Source organism: Sorex araneus, chromosome X (genome assembly GCF_027595985.1).
Source record: "Sorex araneus isolate mSorAra2 chromosome X, mSorAra2.pri, whole genome shotgun sequence".
NCBI lineage: Eukaryota > Metazoa > Chordata > Mammalia > Eulipotyphla > Soricidae > Sorex > Sorex araneus.
Window position 1 is genome coordinate 153,689,105 of NC_073313.1, and position 25,723 is coordinate 153,714,827.

General features: G+C 41.5%; 1 pseudogene and 1 gene segment (V, D, J or C); one reads left to right on the forward strand and one right to left on the reverse strand.

The window, feature by feature from the left end:
• Nucleotides 1-25,723, reverse strand: part of LOC101556852 (immunoglobulin gamma-1 heavy chain-like) — a 279,701-nt gene that overhangs the window by 42,060 nt on the left and 211,918 nt on the right.
• On the forward strand, nt 6,123-9,731 carry LOC129399593 (ubiquitin carboxyl-terminal hydrolase 15-like; annotated as a pseudogene).

Sequence of the window (25,723 nt, forward strand, 5' to 3'; positions counted from 1 at the left end):
AACTATTAGAGTCAACGTTAAGAGGTTATCTTATGAGGGACAGACATAAAAGGACTGCACTCATTTGTGGAGTATAAAATAACATAACATGTGACACCCCAAGGACAGTACCAGGGAAATTGCTCCATAGTTGGGAACCTGTCCTATGAGCTGGGGAAGAAGACAGATGGAATAGAGAAGGGATCACTAAGAAAATGATGGTTGGAGGAATCGGTTGGGATGGGAGATGTGTGCTGAAAGTAGATAATGGACCAAACATGATAACCTCTGAGTATCTGTATTGCAAACCATAATGCCCAAAAATAGAGAGAGGGTATGGGGAATATTGTCTGCCATCGAGGCTGGGGGAGGGTGGGAAAGGAGGGGCATACTGAATCTCAATCAATTAAAAAACAAACAAACTTTTCAGTTTTGAGCTGGAAACACGCCCCCCCCAAGGTGTCTAACAGTGATAGAGGCGAAAGGAGCTCTTTTCTTTTCCCCAGCATCCCTGGGGTCTCTATACATCATGGCAGTGTTTGCATAACAATAGGAAGAAATGTTTTCCCTCTGGATTCAGTAATTTGAATACTGATTGCATACCCAAAATTTTAATTGGAAAGTCTAGCTTTTATTTTGACTTTAAATTTAAAGTCATTTAAGTCATCAATAGATGACTGGCTAAAGAAACTTTGGTACATCTACACAACTATGCAGCTATTAGAAAAGATGAAGTCATGAAATTCACATGTTAGTGGATCAATATAGAAAGTATCATGCTAAGTGAAATGAGTCAGAAAGAGAGGGACAGACACAAAAGGACTGCACTCATTTCTGGAATATAAAGTAACAGAATGGGAGATTAACAGCCAAGGATAGTAGAGATAAGGACCAGGAGGATCGCTCCACCTCTTGGAAGCTGGTCTCACATGCTGGGGAAAAAGGCAGCTGAAATTGGGAAAGGACCACCAAGTAAAGGGTGCTTGGAGGGCCCGCTCAGGATGAGAGATGTGTGCTGAAAGTAGACTACAGACTGAACATGATGGCCACTTAATACCTGTGTTGCAGACCACAACACCCAAAAGGAGAGAGAGAGACCAAAAGGGAATGTGCCTGCCACAGAGGTGGGAGTGGTGGGAGGGATCCTGGAGACATTAGTGGTAGGGAATGGGCACTTGTGGAGGGATGGGTACTTGACCATTGTATGACTGGTCAAGTTTGTATGACTGAAACATAAGCACGAAAGTCTGTAAGTCTGTAACTGTACCTCATGGTGATTCATTAAAAAATTAAGGGGCTGGAGCGATAGCACAGCGAGTAGGGCGTTTGCCTTTCACGCGTCTGACCCGGGTTCGATTTCTAGCATCCTGTATGGTCTCCCGAGCACTGCTAGGAATAATTCCTGAGTGCATGAGCCAGGAGTAACTCCTGTGCATCTCTGGGTGTGACCCCTCTTCCCCCCAAAAGATTAATCTTAAACGCAACACAAGAGAATTAGCTCGATGCATTGCTGTTGGTATACAACATCCCATAATCTCAGGCCTAGCTAGGCTTGGATGTAAACATTGTTTTTCTGTTACTGTTACTTTAACTGACTATACTTCTGGTTATGTAACTGACTTTGATACTGTTTCCGTTGACTAAGTTAATTTGCATATTCTGCCTCTGTGGCTGAATATTATTGGTTAAAACATCAAGCTAGTTAATAAAAGGGGCTGAACAGGCTGCTCTCCTGCAGCCACAGCACAAAAAACTCTAGAGACAGTTATGTATCCTTCCAGAAAACATATATTTCTTTCGCTGCGAATCTTAAATGCATCAGACTGTCTAACCAAACCTTACTGCAACATATGTTGCAACATATGGCGCCCAGCCCGGGGCTCGAAGATAAAGGCCCAGTATAAAAGAAATAAAGAGAGGGAGAGATAAATGAAGAAATATAGATAGAAAAAAGGAAAGGAAGAATATAAAGGGAATAAAGAAATATAGATAGAAAGAATGAAAGGAAGAAGAAAAAGAGAAAGAAAGGAAATAAAGAAATATAGATAGAAAGAATGAAAGGAAGAAGAAAAAGAGAAAGGGAATAAAGAAATATAGAAAAAAGAAGGGAATAAAGAAATATAGATAGAAAGGAAGGAAGGAAGGAAGGAAGGAAGGAAGGAAGGAAGGAAGGAAGGAAGGAAGGAAGAAAGAAGAAAAAGAAAGGGAGAAAGAAATAAAGATAGAAAGAGAAGAAAGAAAGAGAAAGGGAGAGAAATAAATAAAGAAATATAGATAGAAAGGAGGGAGAAAAAGAAAAAGAAAGGGATTAAAGAAATAGAAAGAAAGAAATGAAGAAAAAGAGAGAAAGGGAGAAAGAAATAAAGACAGAAAGAGAAGAAAGAGAAAGAAATAAAGAAATATAGATAGAAAGAATTGAAGGAGGAAAAGAGAAAGAAAGGGAATAAAGAAATATAAATAGAAAGAAAGAGGGAAAGGAAGAAGAAAAAGAGAAAGGGAATAAAGACATAGAAAGAAAGAAAGAAAGAAAGAAAGAAAGAAAGAAAGAAAGAAAGAAAGAAAGAAAGAAAGAAAGAAAGAAGAAAAAGAAAGAAAGGAAATAAAGATAGTAAGAAAGGGAAAAGAAGAAAAGGAGAAAGAAAGGGAGAAAGAAGTAAAGAATAAATAAAGGAAGAAAATAGGAAAAAGGGCAATGAGTAATTCTGTAACATCTCAGCAGGACGCCTATGTTGACACTTTTGAACTCTCTAATGAAAGCAGCTGGTCTGCCTTTAAAGGGACAGAGGGACAGATACAATATTTTTGTACCCTGCCTCCTTGAGAGGATACAAAAATATTGTCATTGGTTTAAGCCAAAAATATAGAATAATTCAATTTAGATTTATGGACAAAAGTAGGGAGAGAATTGTGTTATGCACAAAACAATGGAGATTTGATCCCAGAAAAGGAATGGAGTGAGTACAATTGTACTGCTGCTGCCCTGAATTTTTCACAGTTTGACTTTTGTGTAAACACACAAAAAAGAGAAGGGACAGGGCACACCACACCGGGCACAGGGCAGCAGCGCTCTATCTCTCCCGCCGCCCCCGCGTTCGATAGTCTTCAGCCACTTCCCCCACCCTGGGGAGGTTGATGGCAATGATGAGGCAGGCAAAGGAAGGAACAGAGGCCAGGCTGGTTGGTCTCAGTTACAGTTTATTCCAATCTCTCTAAACACTGCTGTCTCTCTCTCTCTGGTTCTTCCCTGAACCCCCTCTTCCTGCCTCCTTAAATCCCCCAGCTGAGGGGTCAGGGCTTACACATAGGTGTGGTCACAATCAATCACAATCACGATCAGGAAATCCCATTAATCACCGATTTCTCGGGCGGGCTCATAACCTCTCATTTTGTCCTTTTCCTGAGATCTTAGAAGTCTCTCTCGACTAGGCCCTCCCAACGATGTCTCGCTGGGAGCTCTTTCAGGGTCAGGGGAATGAGATCCAGCTTGTTACTGGATTTAGCATTTGAAGACACCATGGGGAGCTTGCTTTTAAGTCTCTCTCTGAATGTTGGTCGTTGATGAGATTACACGCACCTGGGTTCCTCTGCCAGTACCTTAATGAATGAGGCCTGTCCAAACGACGTGTGGAGAGGGGCCTCAGGCATGGCTGTAGCTAGGTTCTGGTGGTCTTTGGCTGCCAGGAGCTCTGCTCGGGGTGGGGAGGGAAGCTGGAGCCCATCCCCTCCGAGAGGCCCCGGGGAAGACAGCCAGGCGTGCGGGCAAGAGACTCTCTGCCCGCACAATCAATAGGGGTAAAATTCTTTTCCTCAGGGGATGCTGCTTCCAGGACATATTCTCTTTCAGTAGGATGACCCACCCAAGGGTGGAGTCCCATGAGTGTGTTTCTCCTCTCCTTGTCCAACTAACGTATAAGTATTCATGATATTAATCATTTTGTATGGACATAGCAAGATATGCATTAAGCTTATAGAATTGCTCTCCTGGGGTAATCTCGATCTCAGATTACAGTGCTCAGGCCAGATTAATCTTTCCTATCCCTAGCAGGGTCCTAGTCTCGTCGTTGCTTTTGGATCATGACATGACATGTCCATGACCAAGCTTTTAACATATAGTTAAGCATTAGGCACCTTGGCCAGGCCCATCTCGATGCCAGGGTAGCACATAACTCACCGCTTTCCCTGGATCTGTCCCGTCCCTTGTCGGGACCCTGCTTTTGGGGGTGCTAGGAAGTAAGGGCAGCTGAGGCTTAAGTCAAGAAAGCAGATGCCCAGGAGTGAATAATATTCAAAGCCAATTAAATCCCATGTTACCAAAGCATATTAACAACTGTCTTTCTTTGTCCACACAAAAAGGACATTGTTTTAAAGTAAACTATTTAAAAGACACAAGGAGAGGAGCAAGGCAATATTAACTTACAATACAAGTTTATTGTCCTAGAAAGGTCTGACCTTACAAATTAACAGAGTCTGATTAGGGGAAAAGTTAACTGGTTGGGGAAGAGAGTATAGAAGTGATTATGGATAGACAAAGGAATGGGAGTGACTCGGGAGCGCATTGATGGGCGTGACCTTGTTTACCTAAGCTCCTTGTGGCAAGGGGAGCAGGACATACCAATGTTGTCTAGAATTTTTAGAGATTATTACCAGATAAAGCTAAAGTCTTTATAGCAAGGGAGAAAGGACAAACCAAAGTCAGGCCTAAAATATTTAGAGCTATATTCCAACAGACTTTGAGTATGAGGAGCCTTCTCTCTCGTCTTCTCATATGGCTCTCTCCACTGATTCATCAAATACTAAGGCAACTTACAGAGAAACTCCTGTGTTAGAGGAGAAGAGTGGGAAAGATTCTTTGATATTGCCAAAATGTTGTGCTAAGCCAACAGCATCTGTATTGTCTGGTCATTCATATCAAATTGATGATTCACCTGCCTAGTCTGAGTCTGACAGCATCAAGTCAGACACAGAGAATTCAGTTTCAAAAGAGATTGTAAGCGCCCAAGAATTGAGAAAAGTTTATAAAAAATTAGATTAATTAGTCAAATGAAGTACCTTGAGATGCACCACCCTTCTGAAAGAAGGATAATGCCTGCTGTAAGGGTATCACTGATCCTGACAGTTTGACAGTTCCTTCCCGTTGCTTAAATAAGAATTGGGAAGAGGAATCTCTGTTTCTGTTTTAAGCTTACTCCTGAGTTGCATTCTCTGATGCAGAAATATGAAGCTCTTTTATATAAAGCAAAATTGAGCCAACAGCCTGTTCAGTTTATGGCTTTTCCAGTCGTTTGTAACCCTGATGTGCAAAGAAAAAGACAGGCAGGGAAATATGAGCCTGTTTCTTTTAAGGTTCTTTCCTCGCTTAAGCAAGCTGTGACCACCTATGTATGGTGTTACTTCTAACTATGTGCTAGCCCTTCTTGAAAATTTTGCAGAAGCTAATACTGTAATTCCACTTGATTGAAAAACTCTTGCGAAGGCAGTGTTAGAAAATTATCAATATGTACAATTTAAAACTTGGTGGAGCCGCCGCCGCCGCTAGTGGGGGAAAATGGTGGAAGGCGGAGCGTTGGATCTGGACATCCAGCATTCTGACATCTTGGCGCTGCTCAAAATCTCGCTCCAGAAGGGGGACACCTGGTACCTAGTTGATAGTCGCTGGTTCAAACAGTGGAAAAAATATGTTGGCTTTGACAGTTAGGACAAATACCAGATGGGAGATCAAAATGTATATCCTTGACCTATTGATAACTCTGGACTTCTCAAAGATGGTGATGCCCAGTCACTCAAAGAGCATCTTATCGATGAATTGGATTGCATATTATTGCCAATGGAGGGCTGGAATAAACTTGTCAGCTGGTACACGTTGATGGAAGGTCAAGAACCAATATCACGGAAGATGGTTGAACAGGGTATGTTTGTAAAGCACTGCAAAGTATAAGTATATCTCACAGAACTGAAGCTTTATGAAAATGGCAACATGAATAATGTTGTAACTAGAAGATTTCGCAAAGCTGACACAATAGATACAATTGAAAAGGAAATCAGAAAAATCTTCAATATTCCAGATGAGAAGGAGACAAGATTGTGGAACAAATACATGAGTAATACATTTGAGCCACTGAATAAGCCAGACAGCACTATTCAGGATGCTGGTTTATACCAAGGACAGGTGTTAGTGATAGAACAGAAAAATGAAGATGGAACATGGCCAAGGGGTCCTTCTGCTCCTAAGTCCCCAGGTGCATCCAATTTTTCAACTTTACCAAAGATATCTCCTTCATCTCTATCAAATAATTATAACAACATCAATAACAGAAATGTGAAAAACTCAAATTATTGTCTTCCATCATATACTGCTTATAAGAACTATGATTATTCAGAACCTGGAAGAAATAATGAGCAGCCAGGCCTCTGTGGCCTGAGTAACTTGGGAAACATCTGCTTCATGAACTCAGCTATTCAGTGTTTGAGCAACACACCTCCACTTACTGAATATTTCCTCAATGATAACTATCAAGAAGAACTGAATTTTGACAATACCTTAGGAATGAGAGGTGAAATAGCTAAGTCTTATGTTGAATTGATCAAACAAATGTGGTCTGGAAAATTTAGCTACGTCACACCAAGAGCCTTTAAGACACAAGTAGGACGTTTTGCACCACAGTTCTCTGGATACCAGCAGCAAGACTGTCAAGAATTACTAGCTTTCCTGCTGGATGGTCTACATGAGGATTTGAATAGAATTAGGAAAAAACCATACATACAATTAAAGGATGCCAATGGGAGGCCAGATAAGGTGGTTGCTGAAGAAGCCTGGGAAAATCATTTAAAAAGAAATGATTCTATCATAGTGGACATATTTCATGGCCTTTTCAAGTCAACTTTAGTATGTCCTGAATGTGCAAAGATTTCAGTCACATTTGACCCTTTTTGTTACTTGACACTTCCTTTGCCCATGAAAAAAGAGCGTACCTTAGAAGTTTACTTAGTTAGAATGGTTCCACTTACCAAACCTATGCAGTACAAAGTGGTTGTCCCCAAAATTGGAAACATACAAGATCTTTGTAGAGCACTCTCTACTTTGTCAGGCGTACCTGCGGATAAGATGATAGTCACTGATATATACAATCATAGATTTCACAGAATATTTGCCATGGATGAAAACCTTAGTAGTATTATGGAGCGAGATGATATTTATGTGTTTGAGATTAACATCAATAGGACAGAAGATACAGAGCATGTGATTATTCCTGTTTGCCTAAGAGAAAAATTTAGACATTCAAGTTACACACACCATACTGGTTCCTCACTTTTTGGTCAGCCTTTTCTTATAGCAGTACCGTGAAACAATACTGAAGATAAACTCTATAATCTTCTGCTTTTGAGAATGTGCCTGTATGTCAAAATATCCACTGAAACTGAAGAAACTGAAGGATCCCTACATTGCTTTAAGGACCAAAATATTAATGGGAACGGCCCCAATGGCATCCATGAAGAAGGCTCACCAAGTGAAATGGAAACAGATGAGCCGGATGACGAGTCCATCCAAGATCAAGAACTTCCCTCTGAGAATGAAAACAGTCAGTCTGAAGATTCAGTTGGAGGAGATAATGATTCTGAAACTGGATTATGTACTGAGGAAACTTGCAAAGGTCAACTTACGGAACACAAAAAGAGATTGTTTACATTCCAGTTCAACAATTTAGGCAATACCGATACCAACTATATCAAAGATGACACCCGGCATATAAGATTTGGTGACAGGCAGCTTAGGCTAGATGAAAGATCTTTTCTTGCTTTGGATTGGGATCCTGATTTGAAAAAAAGATACTTTGATGAAAATGCTGCTGAGGACTTTGAGAAACATGAAAGTGTGGAATATAAACCTCAAAAAAAACCCTTTGTGAAATTGAAAGATTGCATTGAGCTTTTTACAACAAAGGAAAAGCTAGGTGCTGAGGATCCTTGGTATTGTCCAAATTGTAAAGAACATCAACAAGCCACAAAGAAATTAGATTTATGGTCACTGCCTCCAGTACTTGTGGTACATCTCAAACGATTTTCTTACAGTCGATACATAAGAGATAAATTGGATACCTTAGTTGACTTTCCTATAAGTGACTTGGATATGTCAGAATTCCTAATTAATCCAAATGCGGGTCCTTGCTGCTATAATCTGATCGCCGTTTCCAACCACTATGGAGGGATGGGAGGAGGACATTATACTGCTTTTGCAAAATATAAAGATGATGCTAGTCGGGCCCGTGCTCGGCTCCGGCCGGCCGGGTTTTCGGCCCGGGCGCCCATGCCCCTGCAGAGCCGGTGGATGTGGAACAAGCGGGAACCAGAGACAGCTTTAGGAATTGGGGTTCCAGCAAGTGCTTGCACCCATGTATGGAGACTGTGAATTAAGCCTTTGCCCCACGCCGGCTAACGGAGGAAAGAACCTTCCTTCTTGGTCTCTCTCCCCTCCGGGAGAAGGCGTGGTGTCCGACATTTTGTGGGTCCGTTGAGAAGGTACGAACTTGGTGGCGCGGAAAAAAAAAAAAATGTGTGCTTTGAACTTGAAACAGCCGCAGGATACAGAGCCAGCCCTAGTCGGGCCCGTGCTCGGCTCCGGCCGGCCGGGTTTTCGGCCCGGGCGCCCATGCCCCTGCAGAGCCGGTGGATGTGGAACAAGCGGGAACCAGAGACAGCTTTAGGAATTGGGGTTCCAGCAAGTGCTTGCACCCATGTATGGAGACTGTGAATTAAGCCTTTGCCCCACGCCGGCTAACGGAGGAAATATGTAATTTCTGGCAGAATTTTCCCAGGACTTTATACAGAAATCCAAAACCGCGCGGACTTAACATTTATAATTGTCATCAATGTGAAAGGGTTCCATTTGAACAGGTCAGACTTGGGGGGGAAACTCCAAATAATAACAGTAAGTTTTTGTTGAAATATTGAAGGTTCTTAATGTAACAGCCACCTCTGGACTATGAGCTAAGCAAAAGCCCCACGCTGGCCAACGTGGCGTGGAGTACACCATACTATGAGGCGCAGGAAGGGGGATGAGGGGGAAAAATTAAAAAAAAAATGGAAAAGGAAAAAGAGAAAAAATAAGAGAGAGAGAGAGTTATGTCAACTATAGTGAGTTTTGTGTTGAATTATGGAATGTAATCAAGGTAAAGAAAAAATGAAGTGAAATTCATTAGTTATACAGTAGGGGGTAGGGGGTGGGGGCGGGGGGTAAACTGGGGTTTCTGGTGGTGGAATTTGGGCACTGGTGAAGGGATGGGTGTTTGAATATTGTATAACTGACATATAAACCTGAGAACTTTGTAACTTTCCACATGGTGATTTAATAAAAATTTACAAAAAAAAAATAAAATTAAAAAAAAAAATAAAGATGATGGGAAATGGTACTACTTTTATGACAGTAGTGTCTCGACAGCATCTGAAGATCAGATTGTGTCCAAAGCTGCGTACGTGCTCTTCTACCAGAGGCAAGACACTTGCAGTGGAACTGGCTTTTTCCCTCTTGACCGGAAACTAAAGGTGCTTCAGCTGCCACAGGCATCCCGTTAGAAAGTGACGAAGATAGCAATGATAATGACAATGACATAGAAAATGAAAACTGTATGGACACTAACGAGAGTCCCAGAAGCCATAAAGGAGAGACTTTCCTGCTGGTGGTGTCTATGGAGATGATGAAGTCACCCACCACATTAAACACAAGTCTGAGATGGGAAGTTTCAGATAACCGAATGTAAATCCTTTATCAGATTTTAACTTGTGCAGTACTTGAAGTGAAACACAATGAAAACTTTAACAGAAATTGTCTCTTAATACATTTACAGTCTTGTATTTACAAGCTAAATATATATAGGAAATCACAAATAAATCCCTTTTAAGTTTGCTTCTGTTTTGAAGAATTACGTTTTCTTTAATTTTTTGGATGTGAGTTAACTGATGACAAATGTTAAATTTGTGGATGTTGGTCATTTATTTTGCTCTAATATACTGCAAGAAAATTATGGCTGAACTTAGTTTTTGGATAATCTAGATCATGTGCATTAGGCTGCTACATATACTATTATGATATTTAGCTGCGGTATCAATGTGGCATAAATACTGCAGTAGTATCCTTGGAAAACCAAATTTTCAAGTCTATCCCTGGCAATCAGTGTAGACCTATTTTTTTAAAAATGAATCATGTTACATGGAAGTCTTGAAAAAATTATTTCCTTTCATAGTATTAAAACTAGAATATTATGTTCATCTAACTGCTATTGTAGAAAACAAGTTCTAGATTTCACCCTTCATCTAAAGTCATTTTTCAGTTATATGTAAGGGTTTTTTTTTTATGTCGATGTTCTTTTTGTTGCATTTAGAATCTGTTCCTCCGCCATTTGAATTTTCTTTTACTTACATTAAAATTCATTTATTTTAATTTGGTGTTGGTCCAAAATAAAAATAAATAAATAAAAGTTGGTGGAGTGAAGAGGCTGAGAAATTTGCTAGAATTAAAACACCAAAACAAGTTGATATCACTGTGAACCAGATTTTAGGCACTGGCAAGTGAGCTTTAGCGGAAGAACAAGTCTGTTTGGAGGCAAACATTTTAGAAGCTGTTAATAAGACCTGTGTAAAGGTGTGGCATTATCATGAGACCTCTGCAAAACGTACTATGTCAATCACAAAAATCTTTCAGGAAGTAAATGAACTTTATACAGATTTTATTGCCAGACTCCAAGACTCTCTTGAAAAGGCTATACCTGGTGAAGGCCTTCATGAAATGCTTATGCTAACTTTAGTGGTGGAAAATGTTACAGCATATTGCCAAAAGGCAATTCAAACTGTTAAGCTAATGGGGAAAAAACTCCCTGGATGATTTTATTAAAGTATGTAGGGAAGTGGGAACACCAACCCATCAGGTGCAAATAATAGCCACTGCTTTTAAAAGAGTAAACCAGGTAAAATGTTATGGCTGTGCAGCTTTGGGACATCTCAGATGAAATTTTACTAGTATTAGCTCTGGGATGAGAAAAGAACCGGGCATCTGTAGACATGTAGGAAGGGGAAGCGTTGGGCCAATGAATGCCATTACGAAAGAGAAAAATTTAGAAAAGTTAATGGGCCATCGGGAAATGGGAGTCGGGGCTTGACCCAGGGCCCCTTCAACAGTACAGGAAATCTTCAATAAAACCTCAAATTAAATTAAAGAGTCTTTCATCCCCTACCATGATAAAAACCAATAAACCTAAGAGCATTATCAAGAAATTGACCTTGTGAGAGCAACGGAGGGAAGTGTAGCCGCTGATATTTCAGTTTTACAGGATTTGTTTCTGACTCCTAATAAAATTTATAAAATTCCAATTAATATTTATGGCCCCCTTCCAAAAGGAACAGCAGGATTGCTTCTAGGGAGAAGTAGTATGACTTTGCAAGGTGTTAATATAAAAGTGGGACTCATTGACAGTGATTTTGGAAATGAAATCTCAATTATAGTCACTGTTCAAGAGGATATTAGAGTATTAAAAGGGGAACGTATTGCTCAACTGCTTTTGTTTCCGTGTATACTAGGAAAAAATACAGGCATGAAAAGAAAAGGTGATTTTGGAAGCACTAATGCAGAAATACTTTGGGCAAAAAAGATTACTGATGATAAGCCTACTTTGGCTATGACCTTTGAAGATAGGACAAAACTGGAGGGTATGTTAGATTCAGGTGCTGATGTTACTGTTGTTGCCTCTCATCATTGGCCTATAGGTTGGCAAAATCGTTGTATGGTCGTTACTTTTTCTGGTATGGGTGTGGTCACTGATGTTCAACAGAGTGTGCAAGCTCTTCGTTGTAGTGATCCTGATGGAGACATGGCAGTCATCCAGCCATATATTGCTCCAATAGCTATCACCCTATGGGGACGAGATTTGTTGCAATAACTTGGTGTGAAATATATCAAAGAAAAAGAGGTGTGTCAGCAATCGCCTTTTTAATTTGGAACACTGCTCGAAGAACAGCTCTCCCAATAGTCTGGAAAAGGGGTCAGCCTGTTTGGGTTGAGCAGTGGCCCTTAACAAAAGAAAAACTTAAGGCTTTAAATGAGTTAGTTATAGAACAGTTTGAATTGGGACATATTGTTTTCAACTCTAGTCCCTGGAATTCACCAGCATTTGTTATCAAGAAAAAGACTGGTAAATGGCGAATGTTAAGTGATCTAAGAAAAGTTAATGACTGCATGGAACCAATGGGCCCTCTGCAAATGAGCCTACCTAATTTGACCATTATTCCAAAACAATGGAATATTACTATAATTGATCTAAAGGATGGTTTCTATACCATCCCTTTGAGAGAAGAGGATAGAGAAAAAATCGCCTTTACTGTGCCTTCCTTAAATAGTGAAACTCCTACTAAAAGATATCACTAGACTGTTTTGCCTCAAGGGATGATGAATAGTTCCACAATGTGTCAATATTTTCTTAATCAACCATTGGATATAATTAAGGCACAGTACCCTGAAGTCAAAATTATTCACTATAGGGATGATATTCTAATCACTGCTCCACCTCAAATAAATTTGCAGAAAGTTTATGAAGCTATAACTTATGAACTAGAGTCATGGGGTTTAAGAATTGCACAGGACAAAATTCAATGTCAGGTTCCTTGAAAATGTTTGGGACAAATAGTATGGGAGAGTAAAATTACACCTCAACAGGTCCAAATTCAGAGAGATAAATTAAGAACTTTAAACGACTTTCAAAAACTATTAGGAAATATAAATTGACTATGGCCTTCCTTAAGTATTCCAACCTATGCCCTACAAAATTTGTTTCAAACATTGGAAGGTGATCCTTCTTTAAATAGTCCAAGGCAACTTAGCCCAGCAGTGAAAAAGAATTAGAAATAATTAAAGAGATCTTTAATAAGGCTCAGCTGGATAGAATTGTCTTTTTAGAAAGTTTAAATGTGATAGTGTTGCATACTTCAAATTCTCCTACTGGGATTTTGTACAAGGAACTAATATTGTGGAATGGAGTTTTTTATGTAACAAGTCTAGTAAACATTGATTACTCATGTAAATAAAATATCTCAAACAATTTTCAAAGGAAGAAGAACTAGACAATGAATAGGGAGCAATCCTACGAAATTATTGTACCATTGACTAGTGAGCAAATTCAAGTGCTATGGGAAATTGATGAAGATTGCCAAATTGCTTGCACTAATTATCTGGGCAAAATTCATAACAACTTTCCAAAGCAAAAGATTTCAATTTCTTAAATTTACTAATTGGATTTGGCCTAATATAAAAGCTGAACCTATTGAGCCTGCTGTTACATTCTTCACAGATGCTAGTAAAGAATGAAAGGCTGCTTATAATGAGAAGAAATAAGTTCTAATAGAATAAAAAAATGATTTAAATAAAATTAGTCAGAGACATAAAGTCCTTTACAGGGACCCAGCCTCTGGGAGTTGGATGCCAGGCCAGGTGGAAAGGTGGGGACGAGGTATTGCTTTTATTTCAGCAAACAGAAACCATTTTGGGTGTCCTACAAAAGGACTGAAGCTTCTCAGTGGATAAGGGAGAGCAAATGAAAAAACTGCAGTATGGATTCCTTTTTCATAATTTTTTTGCCGGCTTTGTAAAAACAGAAGAGCTTCTCTTTTGACCCAGTTTTCACAAGCAGGAGACAGGCTAGTTGGACTGAGAAACAGGGTATAATCCAAATCGTCCTACACAGAATTTTTACCCTGAGGACTACCCTTCCTTTCTCTGTCCATCACCTTCCTTGGTTCGTGGAGGGTCAGATAGATCGATCAGATATGTATGAATTCACACACATGTGATTTTTGTTGTCTTTCTGTAGGTCTGTCTATGTTGAGTGCTTTAAATGTTGAACTCAGATTGAAATCAGAAGTGGAAATCCTTGTAACTGGGCAAACAGCCCATCAAAAAGGTTAGTAATATGTGCTCCAAAAATTTTTAAAAGTTTGAGTGTTTTTTGGAGCTTATTAAGAGTTGTAAAATTCGAGCATGAAACCAAGGTGAAAACTATTAACGATTGGTATAAAAGTTCATGATTTGAAATATCTAAAGTATAAGAACTATTAAAGTTAATTAAAAAGAGTTTTTTCCTCATGTTTTGTAAAAATGGTACAAGTTTTTATTATGTTATTACATTTTTCTCTAAATATTTATATTATAATTTTTTGTTTGTATCTGGATTATATTTGAATTGTTAAAAAGAGAATTGAAGTGATTGTATATAAAAATAGTTTCAAAAGGTACTGGTTTAGTTCAAAACATAAGTTTTAAGAGATAACAGGTTTATTATATAAAACTGGATAATATTCCATGCATATTTTATCGGGACATCCATGAAGGAGGAAGTTTCTAATTTTACCTATGGATGCCAGTGATTCTTCTTTATTCATGAGAGAAGAATCTGATGACGGGAGTGCTTCAGCAGTTGCTGATTGTGGAAAAACCTGGACTGTGAAGTTCATCCAGAAATGGCATGAAGGTGTTTTTTTGGTTTAGAGACTAATTGGTCTTTGTTGACAAATGTCTCTGAACCAGGACTGGAACTGAAATATTACTTAATGTGTGTAAACTCTGTATATGTAAACTCTGTATTGTAAAGTGAAAAAGAATTTCTGTAGAATAAAGTTAGATTTTCTTAAAACAGCATTGAGGTATCACTGGAAAGATTTATGAAAATGTTTGTATTGTTTATTACTGGTCATTTTAAACAAAAAAGGGGGAAATGTTGTTGTATAACATCCCATAATCTCAGGCCTAGCTAGACTTGGATGTAAACTTTGTTTTTCTGTTACTGTTACTTTAACTCAATATGCTTCAGCTATGGAACTGACTTTGATACTGTTTCTGTTGACTAAGTTAATTTGCATATTCTGCCTATGTGGCTGAATATCATTGGTTAAAAAAATCAAGCTAGTTAATAAAAAGGGGCTGAGCAGGCTGCTCTCCTGCACGCCACAGCACAACTCCGGAGACAGTTTGTGATCCTCCCAGAAAAGTATTTCTTTCACATGCATATCTTAAATGCCTCAGACTGTCTAACCAAACCTTACTGCAACATATGCTGCAACACATTGCTTTTAGGGTTCTGGTGCACTCAGGGGGCAGCAAAGGACCCAAACCCTAGGACAATGGTGAAACCGTAAAATTTTGTGAATTAGGGGCCCAAAAAGTAGGACAGTGGGGAGGTTGTTTGCTTTGCATATGATTGATTGGGGTCCATGCCCAGGACCTCCCACTGCCACGGGCCCCACCAGGAGGATCTCTGAGTGCAGGGCCAGGAGTAAGCCCTGAGCACTGCTGGGCGTGGCCGCCAAAAACCAAAGCACAAAACTGAGAATTAGCTCCCAAATTATCGGTGTTACAGACAGATCCAGAGGGCGAGCAAAACTGCCTTGTGGTAAGGCCCTGGGCCCTTGTCACATAAACCCAGCATATGCAAGAGTCTGGGGCTGGTAATCATGTGATTTTTGTCTGGGCAGGAAATCAATCTCCCCGAAACAGATCAGGAGCTCTTGTGATGGGACGGCGGCTGTGATGGACCCTTTCTCTCTAACTGAGAGGGTCTCTCAGGAGTTAAGACACGAAAGTGTTTTTCCATGGCTGGCCTGAGCCTGTCCTGTGGAAGGTGTAGCATCCCCTGGAACACGTGTCATGAGGCCTGAAACAGAACAACAGGGCGGGGGCCGTAGGCCTCCCACTGGCGCTCCTGGGGCCCTGTTGTCATCCATTGCTATGAGCTGCGGCCTCTGTTGCTCTTCCTGGAAAAGGCCCATGTGCAGCTGAGAACTGCGGGTCCTGCTGGAGCGAGTGATGGATGAGAAGAAAAAAAAATAATGGAACTTTTGACCCCTCAAAGACCACGGCATGCTCAAGTCTTTTTAATTTTGGGTAGGGCCATACCTGGTGATGCTCAGGATTTTCTCCTGACGCTGCACTCAGCAATCACTCCTGGTGGTGCTCAGGAAACCTTGTGGGGTGCTGGGGCTCAAACTCGGGTGGGCCGCATGTAAGGCAAGGGCCTAACCTGCTGCACTATCTCTCAGGTCTAGAAACTAAATCTTGAACTTTTTGAAACTCAAACTTTTCCTTAAAAGAAAAATGTTCACGGAAAAAATAAGCTAGATAATTCATATAAATATATCTTAAAGGCTTATGCACACAAACCGACCAGGTTCATTAGAAGTACAGTTGACTTGTGACTATAATTGTTTTGAAAATAAAGGAAGTAGAGACAAAATGTGTTTCAGCATTATGCCTTCTGGTAATTAATTTGATATCTGGCTTAATATCCTGTGCTGACACTTTCAGTGTTTCCAATGGCTTCCCCAAGTCAGCCCACCCACGAATCCCTTCAAGAGAACAGTCACATGTACTGGGCCCCAGACATACCTCAATAGAATCGGAAAAATAGAAATTGTATCAACCATCTTTTCAGACCACAATGCGCTGAAGATAGAAGCTAACCACTCACCGACACGGAGAATCAAATCAAACACCTGGAAATTAAACAATTCAATGTTGAACAATGAGTGGGTTAGGAAGGAAATCAAGGAAGAAATCAAAAAACACTTAGAAACAAATGAGAATGAAGACACGAGCTGCCAAAACCTATGGGACGCAGCTAAAGCCATGTTAAGGGGAAAATTTATAGCTCTCCAAGCATTCCTCAGGAAGGAAGAAAGGGCCCACATAGACAGCTTGATTTCACGACTCAAGACCTTAGAAAAGGACCAGAAAAAGGAACCCAAACCAGAACGAAGGAAAGAAATAAAAAAAAAATTAGAGCAGAAATTAATGACATGGAAACCCAAAAGACAATCCGAAAGATCAATGAAACAAAGAGCTGGTTCTTCGAGAAAATAAATAACATTGATAGACTGCTAGCAAGACTCACAAAGAAAGAAAGAGAGAGAACCCTAATAAATCAAATCAGAAATGAAAAGGGGGACATCATAACAGAAACCAGTGAGATTCAAAAGATCATTAGAGACTACTTTGAAGGTCTATACGCCACAAAACAAGAGAACCTGAAAGAATTGGATGAATTCCTTGATTCCTACAATCTCCCAAGACTGAACAAAGAAGACTTGGAATACCTGAATAGACCCATCAATGATAAGGAAATTGAAACTGTAATCAAAAATCTCCCCAAAAACAAAAGCCCAGGCCCAGATGGTTTCACTGGTGAATTCTTCCAAACATTTAAAGAAGACCTGTTGCCAGTTCTCCTCAAACTTTTCTAGGAAATTGAAAAAATGGGAACTCTCCCAAACAGTTTCTATGAAGCATACATCTCCCTAATACCAAAAGCAAACAAAGACACCACTAAGAAAGAAAACTATAGACCAATATCCCTGATGAACACCGATGCAAAGATCCTCAACAAAATATTAGCAAATAGGATCCAACAACTCATCAAGAAGATCATACATCATGACCAAGTGGGATTCATCCCGGGGATGCAAGGATGGTTTAACATTCGGAAATCAATCAACATAATCCATCATATCAACAAAGTAAAGATAAAAACCATATGATCATATCAATAGATGCAGAGAAAGCATTTGACAAGATCCAACATCCTTTCATGATGAAAACCCTCACCAAAATGGGGTTTGGAGGAACTTTCCTCAAGATAGTCGAAGCCATCTACCACAAGCCTACGGCAAGCATTATCCTCAACGGGGAAAAACTAAGGGCCTTTCCTCTAAGATCATGGGCAAGACAAGGATGCTCACTCTCACCACTCCTCTTCAATATAGTACTGGAAGTACTTGCGATAGCTATTAGACAAGAAAAAAAGATTAAGGGCATCCAGATAGGAAAGGAAGAAATCAGACTCTCACTATTTGCAGACAATATGATACTATATCTAGAAAAGCCTAAAGCCTCTACTAAGAAACTCTTAGAAACAATAGACTTATACAGTAACGTTGCAGGTTATAAAATCAATACCCAAAAATCCATGGCCTTCCTATACACAAACAATAAGACAGAGGAAAGGGACATGAAAAAAGCAATCCCATTCACAATCGTGCCCCAGAAAATCAAGTACCTCGGAATCAGCTTAACCAAGGAAGTAAAAGACCTCTACAAAGAAAACTATAAAACACTACTCCATGAAATCAAAGAGGACATGAGGAAATGGAAACATATACCCTGCTCATGGATAGGGAGAATCAATGTTGTCAAAATGGCAATACTCCCCAAAGCATTATACAGATTCAACGCGACCCCTATAAGGATACTCATGACATTCTTCAAAGAAATGGATCAAGCAATCCTAAAATTCATATGGAACAACAAACACCCACGGATAGCTAAAACAAGTCTTGGGAAAAAGACGATGGGAGGCATCACCCTCCCCAACCTCAAACTTTATTACAAAGCAGTAACAATTAAAACAGCATGGTACTGGAACAAAGGCAGAGCCGCAGACCAATGGAACAGGGTGGAATATCCCTACACACAACCCCAAATGTATGATCATCTAATCTTTGATAAGGGAGCAAGAGATGTGAAGTGGAGCAAGGAAAGCCTCTTTAACAAATGGTGCTGGCACAACTGGACAACCACATGCAAAAGAATGGGCTTAGACCTCGACCTGACACCATGCACAAAAGTCAGATCAAAATGGATTAAAGACCTCAACATCAGACCACAAACCATAAGGTACATTGAAGACAAGATCGGCAAATTCCTCCACGATATTGAAGAAAAAGGTATCTTCAAAGATGACATACAACTGGCCAACCAAGTGGAAACAGAGATCAACAAATGGGACTACATTAAATTAAAAAGCTTCTGCACCACAGAAGATACAGTGACCAGAATACAAAGACAGTCTACAGAATAGGAAAGGATATTCACCCAATACCCATCAGATAATGGGTTGATATCAATGGTATGTAAAGCACTGGTTGAACACTACAAGAAGAAAACATTCAACCCCATCAGAAAATGGGGCAAAGAAATGAACAGAAACTTTCCCAAGGAAGAGATACGAATGGCCAAAAGGAACATGAAAAAGTGCTCTACATCACTAATCATAAGGGAGATGCAGATCAAAACAACCATGAGATACCACCTCACACCACAGAGACTAGCACACATCCAAAAGAACAAAAGCAACCGCTGTTGGAGAGGATGTGGGGAGAAAGGGACCCTTCTACACTGCTGGTGGGAATGCCAACTGGTTCAGCCCTTTTGGAAAACAATATGGACGATTCTCAAAAAATTAGATATTGAGCTCCCATTTGATCCAGCCATACCACTGTTGGGAATATATCCCAGAGAAGCAAAAAAGTATAGTCGAAATGACATCTGCACTTATATGTTCATCGCAGGACTGTTTACAATAGCCAGAATCTGGAAAAAACCCAAGTGCCCTAGAACAGATGACTAGTTGAAGAAACTTTGGTACATCTTTACAATGGAATACTATGCAGCTGTTAGAAAAAGGGAGGTCATGAAGTTTGCATATAAGTGGATCGACATGGAAAGTATCATGCTAAGTGAAATGAGTCAGAGAGAGACATAGAAAGATTGCACTCATCTGTGGAATATAGAATAACAGAGTAGGAGATTAAGACCCAAGAATAGAATAATAGTAGAAATAAGTACCAGGAGGTTGACTCCATGGTTTGGAGGCGTCACATTCTGGGTAGAGGGCAACTCAGAGAAGGGATCACCAAGTATAATGTGGTCGGAGGTCATGCGGGGGAAGGGTGATGCGGGCTGAATGTAAACTAGAGACTGAACATAGTGGCCACTCAACACCTTTATTGCAAACCACAGCACCTAATTAGAGAGAGAGAACAAAAGGGAATACCCTGCCACAGTGGCAGGGTGGAGTGGGGGGAGATGGGATTGGGGAGGGTAGGAGGGATGCTGGGTTTACTGGTGGTGGAGAATGGGCACTGGTGAAGGGATGGGTTCTTGAACTTTGTATGAGGGAAACATGAGCACAAAAATGTATAAGTCTGTAACTGTACCCTCACGGTGATTCACTAATTAAAAATAAATAAATTTAAAAAAAAAGAGAGAGAGAACGGTCACCTCTCAGACCCAAACACTGTCCTGGAGTTTTATTATGTTATCTATTTATTTATTTTGAGGGGTTATATGCTCATGGGTTACTCCTGGCTCTGCACTCAGGAATGACTCCTGGAGTTGCTCAGGGCACAATATAGATGCCAGGGATTGAACCTGGGCAGGCCACGTGCAAGGCAAATGCCCTTCCCACTGTGCTATCGCTCCAGCTCCCGGCCTGGAAGTTTAATGGTGTCCTCAAACTTCTGGTGGCTGAGGTCGTGATGCAAACGAATCAGCCGCTGAGATGAAGCAAGTTGGAGCCGGGCAGGCACTACAGCAAATTGCTGGAAGCTGTTCACAGCCTTTGGAGATGGCACGCGGGCGGCCGTTCTCGATAGCGGATCTGCTTCTGCAGTAGTGGAACAGGCGGTGCTAAGGCAGCTCCTTAAATTCGGACAGTGTCCATCAGAACCCCAGTGGGAGCCCAGGATCACCCAACTGGCCACTACTCAGGGCATCAGTGCCCAACAGGCTCCTCTGAGACCCTACCCAGATGACCCGTGACGTGCCAAGATCTGTAGCCTTTGGGTTGCTGTCCTCGGGTGCCACCGGAGGCCGAGCGTCTAGTTACAGATATGTGGTGGCTCAGATGAAAGGGGACTTTAAGAGGCTCTTGCAGTGTGCTTTCTCCCCTAATCTGTATGTCGGGGGAATATCCTGAGGGGCTCCCCCTCTCGAGCCGTCATCAGTATATACACACCCACCCATCCCATTTCCAGGATTTGTTATTATATGTAAGGAAAATTTGGGCCCATTCGACCTGTTTTTCTGGAGTCTTGAATCTCCCATACCTCGGAACTCCACTGGTAGGGAGTTAGGTCCCGTCTCAGCAGGAAGCAGTTCCAGAAGAGACACAATGGTACCAGGATGGGTACAGGGTGAAAGCGCTTGCTTTGCACTCAGGCGACCCTGGTTCCACTCCTGCGCCACGTAGGGTCCCCAGAGGACCCCCAGGATTGACCCCTGAGCCAGGAGCCAGGTGTGGGCCCCAAGCAACCCCCCAAAACAAGACAGGAGAAACACGATTCCCCAGCATCACAGAACGGTCTGTCTCTTGGGGGTAGCTTATCAGTGTGATTATCAGTCTATTGGATCATTTGTTACGGCTCCATATATACTTCACACACTGTTATTTTAATTAAAGCACCATGATTTACAAGGCATTTTGCAGTACAGTTGGTTCAGGTATACAGTGTCCCCCTCAACCCCTCCACCGACACCCCAGGTTTCCCCCAACCTCCAAACCTGCCCCTGAGCAGGCTCATAACAAATTGACTCTATATTTCTTGGTCCAAGAAATTCTTAAAGGAATGCCAAATGGAATTATTGGAAAATAAATCAACAAAAGTCAATTTGTGATATTGGTTACTATATGATTTTAACCTATGTAAATAAAGAAATTTAAATCATTTAATTCAGTGTAATCTAATACTTATCCTCATTTACATAAGTAATTTTTAAATGCTTATGTAATGCAATGCAATCTAAAATTACTTGCATTGAATTTTATTTTGTTCTCAGGTCACATTCTAATAAACATCATGCCTTCCCTGTCATTAATGCTTTTAAAATTCTTTGCTAATATACTTGGTAGTTTACATGGGGTAGGTAAAGTCTACAGATATAGAATTTAGGGGGCTGGAGCGATAGCACAGCGGGTAGGGCGTTTGCCTTGCACGCTGCCGACCCGGGTTCGAATCCCAGCATTGCATATGGTCCCCTGAGCACCGCCAGGGGGTAATTCCTGAGTAAAGAGCCAGGAGTAACCCCTGTGCATTACCGGGTGTGACCCAAAAAGCAAAAAAAAATAGAATTTAGTAAGAGTGAATAGATTTAAGAAGTTATTTGTAACTTTGTATCTCATTGTGTGTAATACATTTTTAAAAAATTAAATACTTTTTTAAAAAATTAAATAATTTTTAAAAAATCAACAAAAGAAAATTAAAATGGAAATTATGAAAGTACAGTGTTTTATCCTGTAATGACAAATAAGAAGTTGTATGTATTGAATTATGAAACCTTAATGAGAACTAAGAAAATGTAATGGGGACTTGTTGGACATCAACTCTAAATGTTTTAGGTTTCACTGGTGAATTGCCCCTTTCCTCCTCAGAGAAGTTTACCATGTCCTTGCTAATATCCCTAATTTGGTTAAAGTTTATCTTCAACCTTTCCTTTGTGTTGGATATTAACCCTAAGTGCTTTAGGCTTCATCAGTGAATTGCCCCCTTTCTTCCTCCCTGAGAAGTTTAACATGCCCTTACTAGCATTCCTAACTTAGTTTAGTTTATCTTCAACCTTTCCTTTGTATTTTACCTCTCATTGTCACGGTTCCCCAAGTCAGTCTTTATTACTTGTAAGCCAAAACTTTCTGGTAATTCTGAGCTTGTATTTGTGCTGCTTTGTATTTGAAATGTTGTATGTTTGTACCTGCTTTTCTATTTCCCCTATAGCCTTTTTATATTTTACTGTAGAGCAATGTTCTTTGGTTAAACACAGAAAGACCATTAATGCTATGCTCCTAATATTTGGGAGTTGATTGATGCTGAAATATATCTGCTCCTGGGCATAATTACTTGGTCATAACTACTTGACTCAGGCTACAGTTGCTGTAGTTCCTAACACCCCAAAAGGGAGTGGGACTGGGATGGATCCAAGGCGAGTGGCAAAACTACCCAGCCATCGAAATGGGACATTCTAGAAAGCATAAATGCGTGGTCTTGATGTAAACTGTTACAACCTAAGAGACAGGACCCCCATGGGGAAGGACTATCTGAACTGACCTGAGGATCTAGCCTAGGACTTACGGTAAAAGTCTTTCTTGCTCTCAGAGCCCAGACAACTAAGTGTTAAAAGCCTTGCTTGCTCTCAGCCCAGAGAACTAAGTGTTGGGATCTTTGTCTTTTACTGTGTTTATCCAAACAACTGCAAGTATCGATAACTTATGTAATTAGAGAAAAGCATAAAAGCAATGTAGTTGTCCCTGGGAGACAGAGTGCCTTCTTGAGTTGATCTCCCTAGAGAATTTCCTCTGCCAAATGTTTATCTATGTAAATGACAACCACACCTGTGCCTACCTCAACCCCCCTGCAGATGTTCTATAAGTATGCTAGCAGCTCTGCATTAAATGGACCATTTTCACATCAGACAGTGGTCCCCAGCCTCCCTGTCTCCCATCTCTCTGTGTCTCTGTTGGGGGGCCCTGGGGAGGTGTGGAGGCAGGGAGGTGGCTCAGGCTCACTGAAAGCACACACGTGTCCAGCAGCAGCAGCAGCAGCCGCCTCTGAAGGATTATTTTGTGAATTTACAAGGACTGAGAAGCTGAAACTGACCCTTCTCATTAAACCAGAGGATGGGTGGGGGTGGTGGGAAGCATTCCTTTCATGACCCCAATCAACTGAGTCACCCCAATCAACTGAGTTAAGGGCCCACCAACCCACCAGATGAGCGGGAGCATATTGGGCCCAACAGATTTATGGGAGTACAAGGGAAACAGCACCTAAAGGCTACACTAAATGGGCAACATAACTGACACTGCTGTTTCTCCTTTTTTAAAAAATTTTATTTTATTGAATCACCGTGACAAAAGTTACAAAGCTTTCAGGTTTAAGTCTCAGTCATATAATGATCAAACCCCCATCCCTTCACCAGTGCACCTGTTCTCCCATCAAGAACCCCTCTCACCCCCACCTCCGCGCACCTCAGTGGCCAATGATCTTCACTTTATTCTCTCTATACTTTGGATACATTCAATATTTCAACAGAGAACTGACTATTATTATTTGGAATTTTCCCCCAACAATCAAACCTGCAAAAAAGGAATCATTTGATAGTTTGTTTTCCATTGCTGAGAATGAAGATTATAGGATCTTGCGCGGCTGCAACAGCGGTTTTGGATTTCTGTTGTTTTAGCTCAGTTTACAGTCTAGATGCATTTCTATAAGTCTCTGGGAGCCAAAATGGGTTAATAGACCTCCCAGATCATAGTCTTTAAGGAGCAGAGGGGCCATGTTGTGCGCAGCTGCTCCGGATCTCATCTGGGCAGAGGGCATGCCGGTAACACCCCCATCCCATGATCTCTTGCACGCCACATCACGACAAGCTTGTACCTCCGGGTTGTGAGTCCTAGAAAATGGCAGACGCCACGTGGGCGCTGCTGTTGCTGCCACTGCTATCTTCCTTGTAGTAAGAAAGCGTTGGTAGAGAAAATCCTTCCCCCTCCCCGGGCGGCATGGGGTCATAGCTCAGCTCACAGTCTAGATGCATTTCTATAAGTCTCTGGGTGCCAAAATGGGTTACTAGACCTCCCGGATCATAGTCTTTAAGGAGCAGAGGGGCCGTGTTGTGCGTGGCTGCTCCAGATCTCCTGCTGTTTTCCCTTTGAATGCCTGAAGGCCAAACCATATAGGAAAGATGCATTAATTGTTTTTTTGTTTGTTTTTTACCTATTGCCTGTAGCTTGTAGCATTATTTTTTTGCCAATTACCTCTGTATCTCCTGTTTCACTGATAAGAATGTACGTAGTTTGCAGCCGACCTCTAGAAGAGAGAGAGAGACCCTCACAGCGACAGGCTCCATGTCCCTTTCTCTTCTGACTTGGGGTCCTCAGCGCTGAGTCTCTGGTAAACTCACACTCTCCCATCCCGAGCTGTCTCTCTGCTCACTCGTGGTTCACACCAGCACAAGACTTGGGGGTCCCACGTTGATCTGAGTGGCTGGCACAGCCCCTTTTTCTTTCTTTGGTGTGAATTCTCAAAGTGTGAGTGACTGGAGAGTGACTGAATAAGGCCTCATGGCTTTGCCTGTGGGGTCTGAGTGGGCTCCGACACGCGGTTCTCGTGGATCCCATCAGGGCTGACGGAGACTTGCCCTGCAGGCCGAAACCTGGCCAGTGTGTGTGCGTGTGTGTGTGTGTGTGTGTGTGTGTGTGTGAGATGCTTGCACTCCAATGCCAAGGGGTCCGGCCGGGTGAGCACCAGAAAGCTGCCCCTTCCCTCTCCCCCAACCCGTTCTGTTCAGTCTGCTCAAGCTGATTCTCTCTTCTCCTTGGGCCCTGCCAAACGCTGAGCGCCAGACAGACCGGCGCTGGATCAGGAGTTCTCAGGTGTGTGAGACTGAGGGCTGTACATTCTGTTCTGGGAGAGATCTCATCTGTTGGGGCCTTGAAACCGGGAACGCTGGACGCAGCGGTAGTTTTCAAGGGTCGGTTTACATCCATAGAATCCTCTGCATATTTTGGGTGGTCGTTCCTCTGTTTTTCTGTTCCTTGTGTTTTCCTTGGCTCCCTGACTCATTCTCTTGCACAGTGAGCGGTCTTCTTCCACCAGATCAACTCTGGGCAACTGGGCATCCGAAAGGACACTGTGATTGGTCACCGGAACACGTGGGGAAGACAGGGCCGGCACGTGGGGGCAGACTTAGTCCATTTACTCTGGGAACTGCCTGGCAGTAGTAACCCTACAGAGGCACGGTGCTGCCTCCCTCGAGGCCTGCAGTGCCTAGGCCTAAACCAGCTGGTTTGCTGGCCCCTCCCTGCCTCGAGGGGACTCTGTTGTACTCTGCAGGCTCCCTCCTGCTGGGATAGCACGGTGAGTCCAGAGGCATCCAGGGGCCTCAGTCACAGTC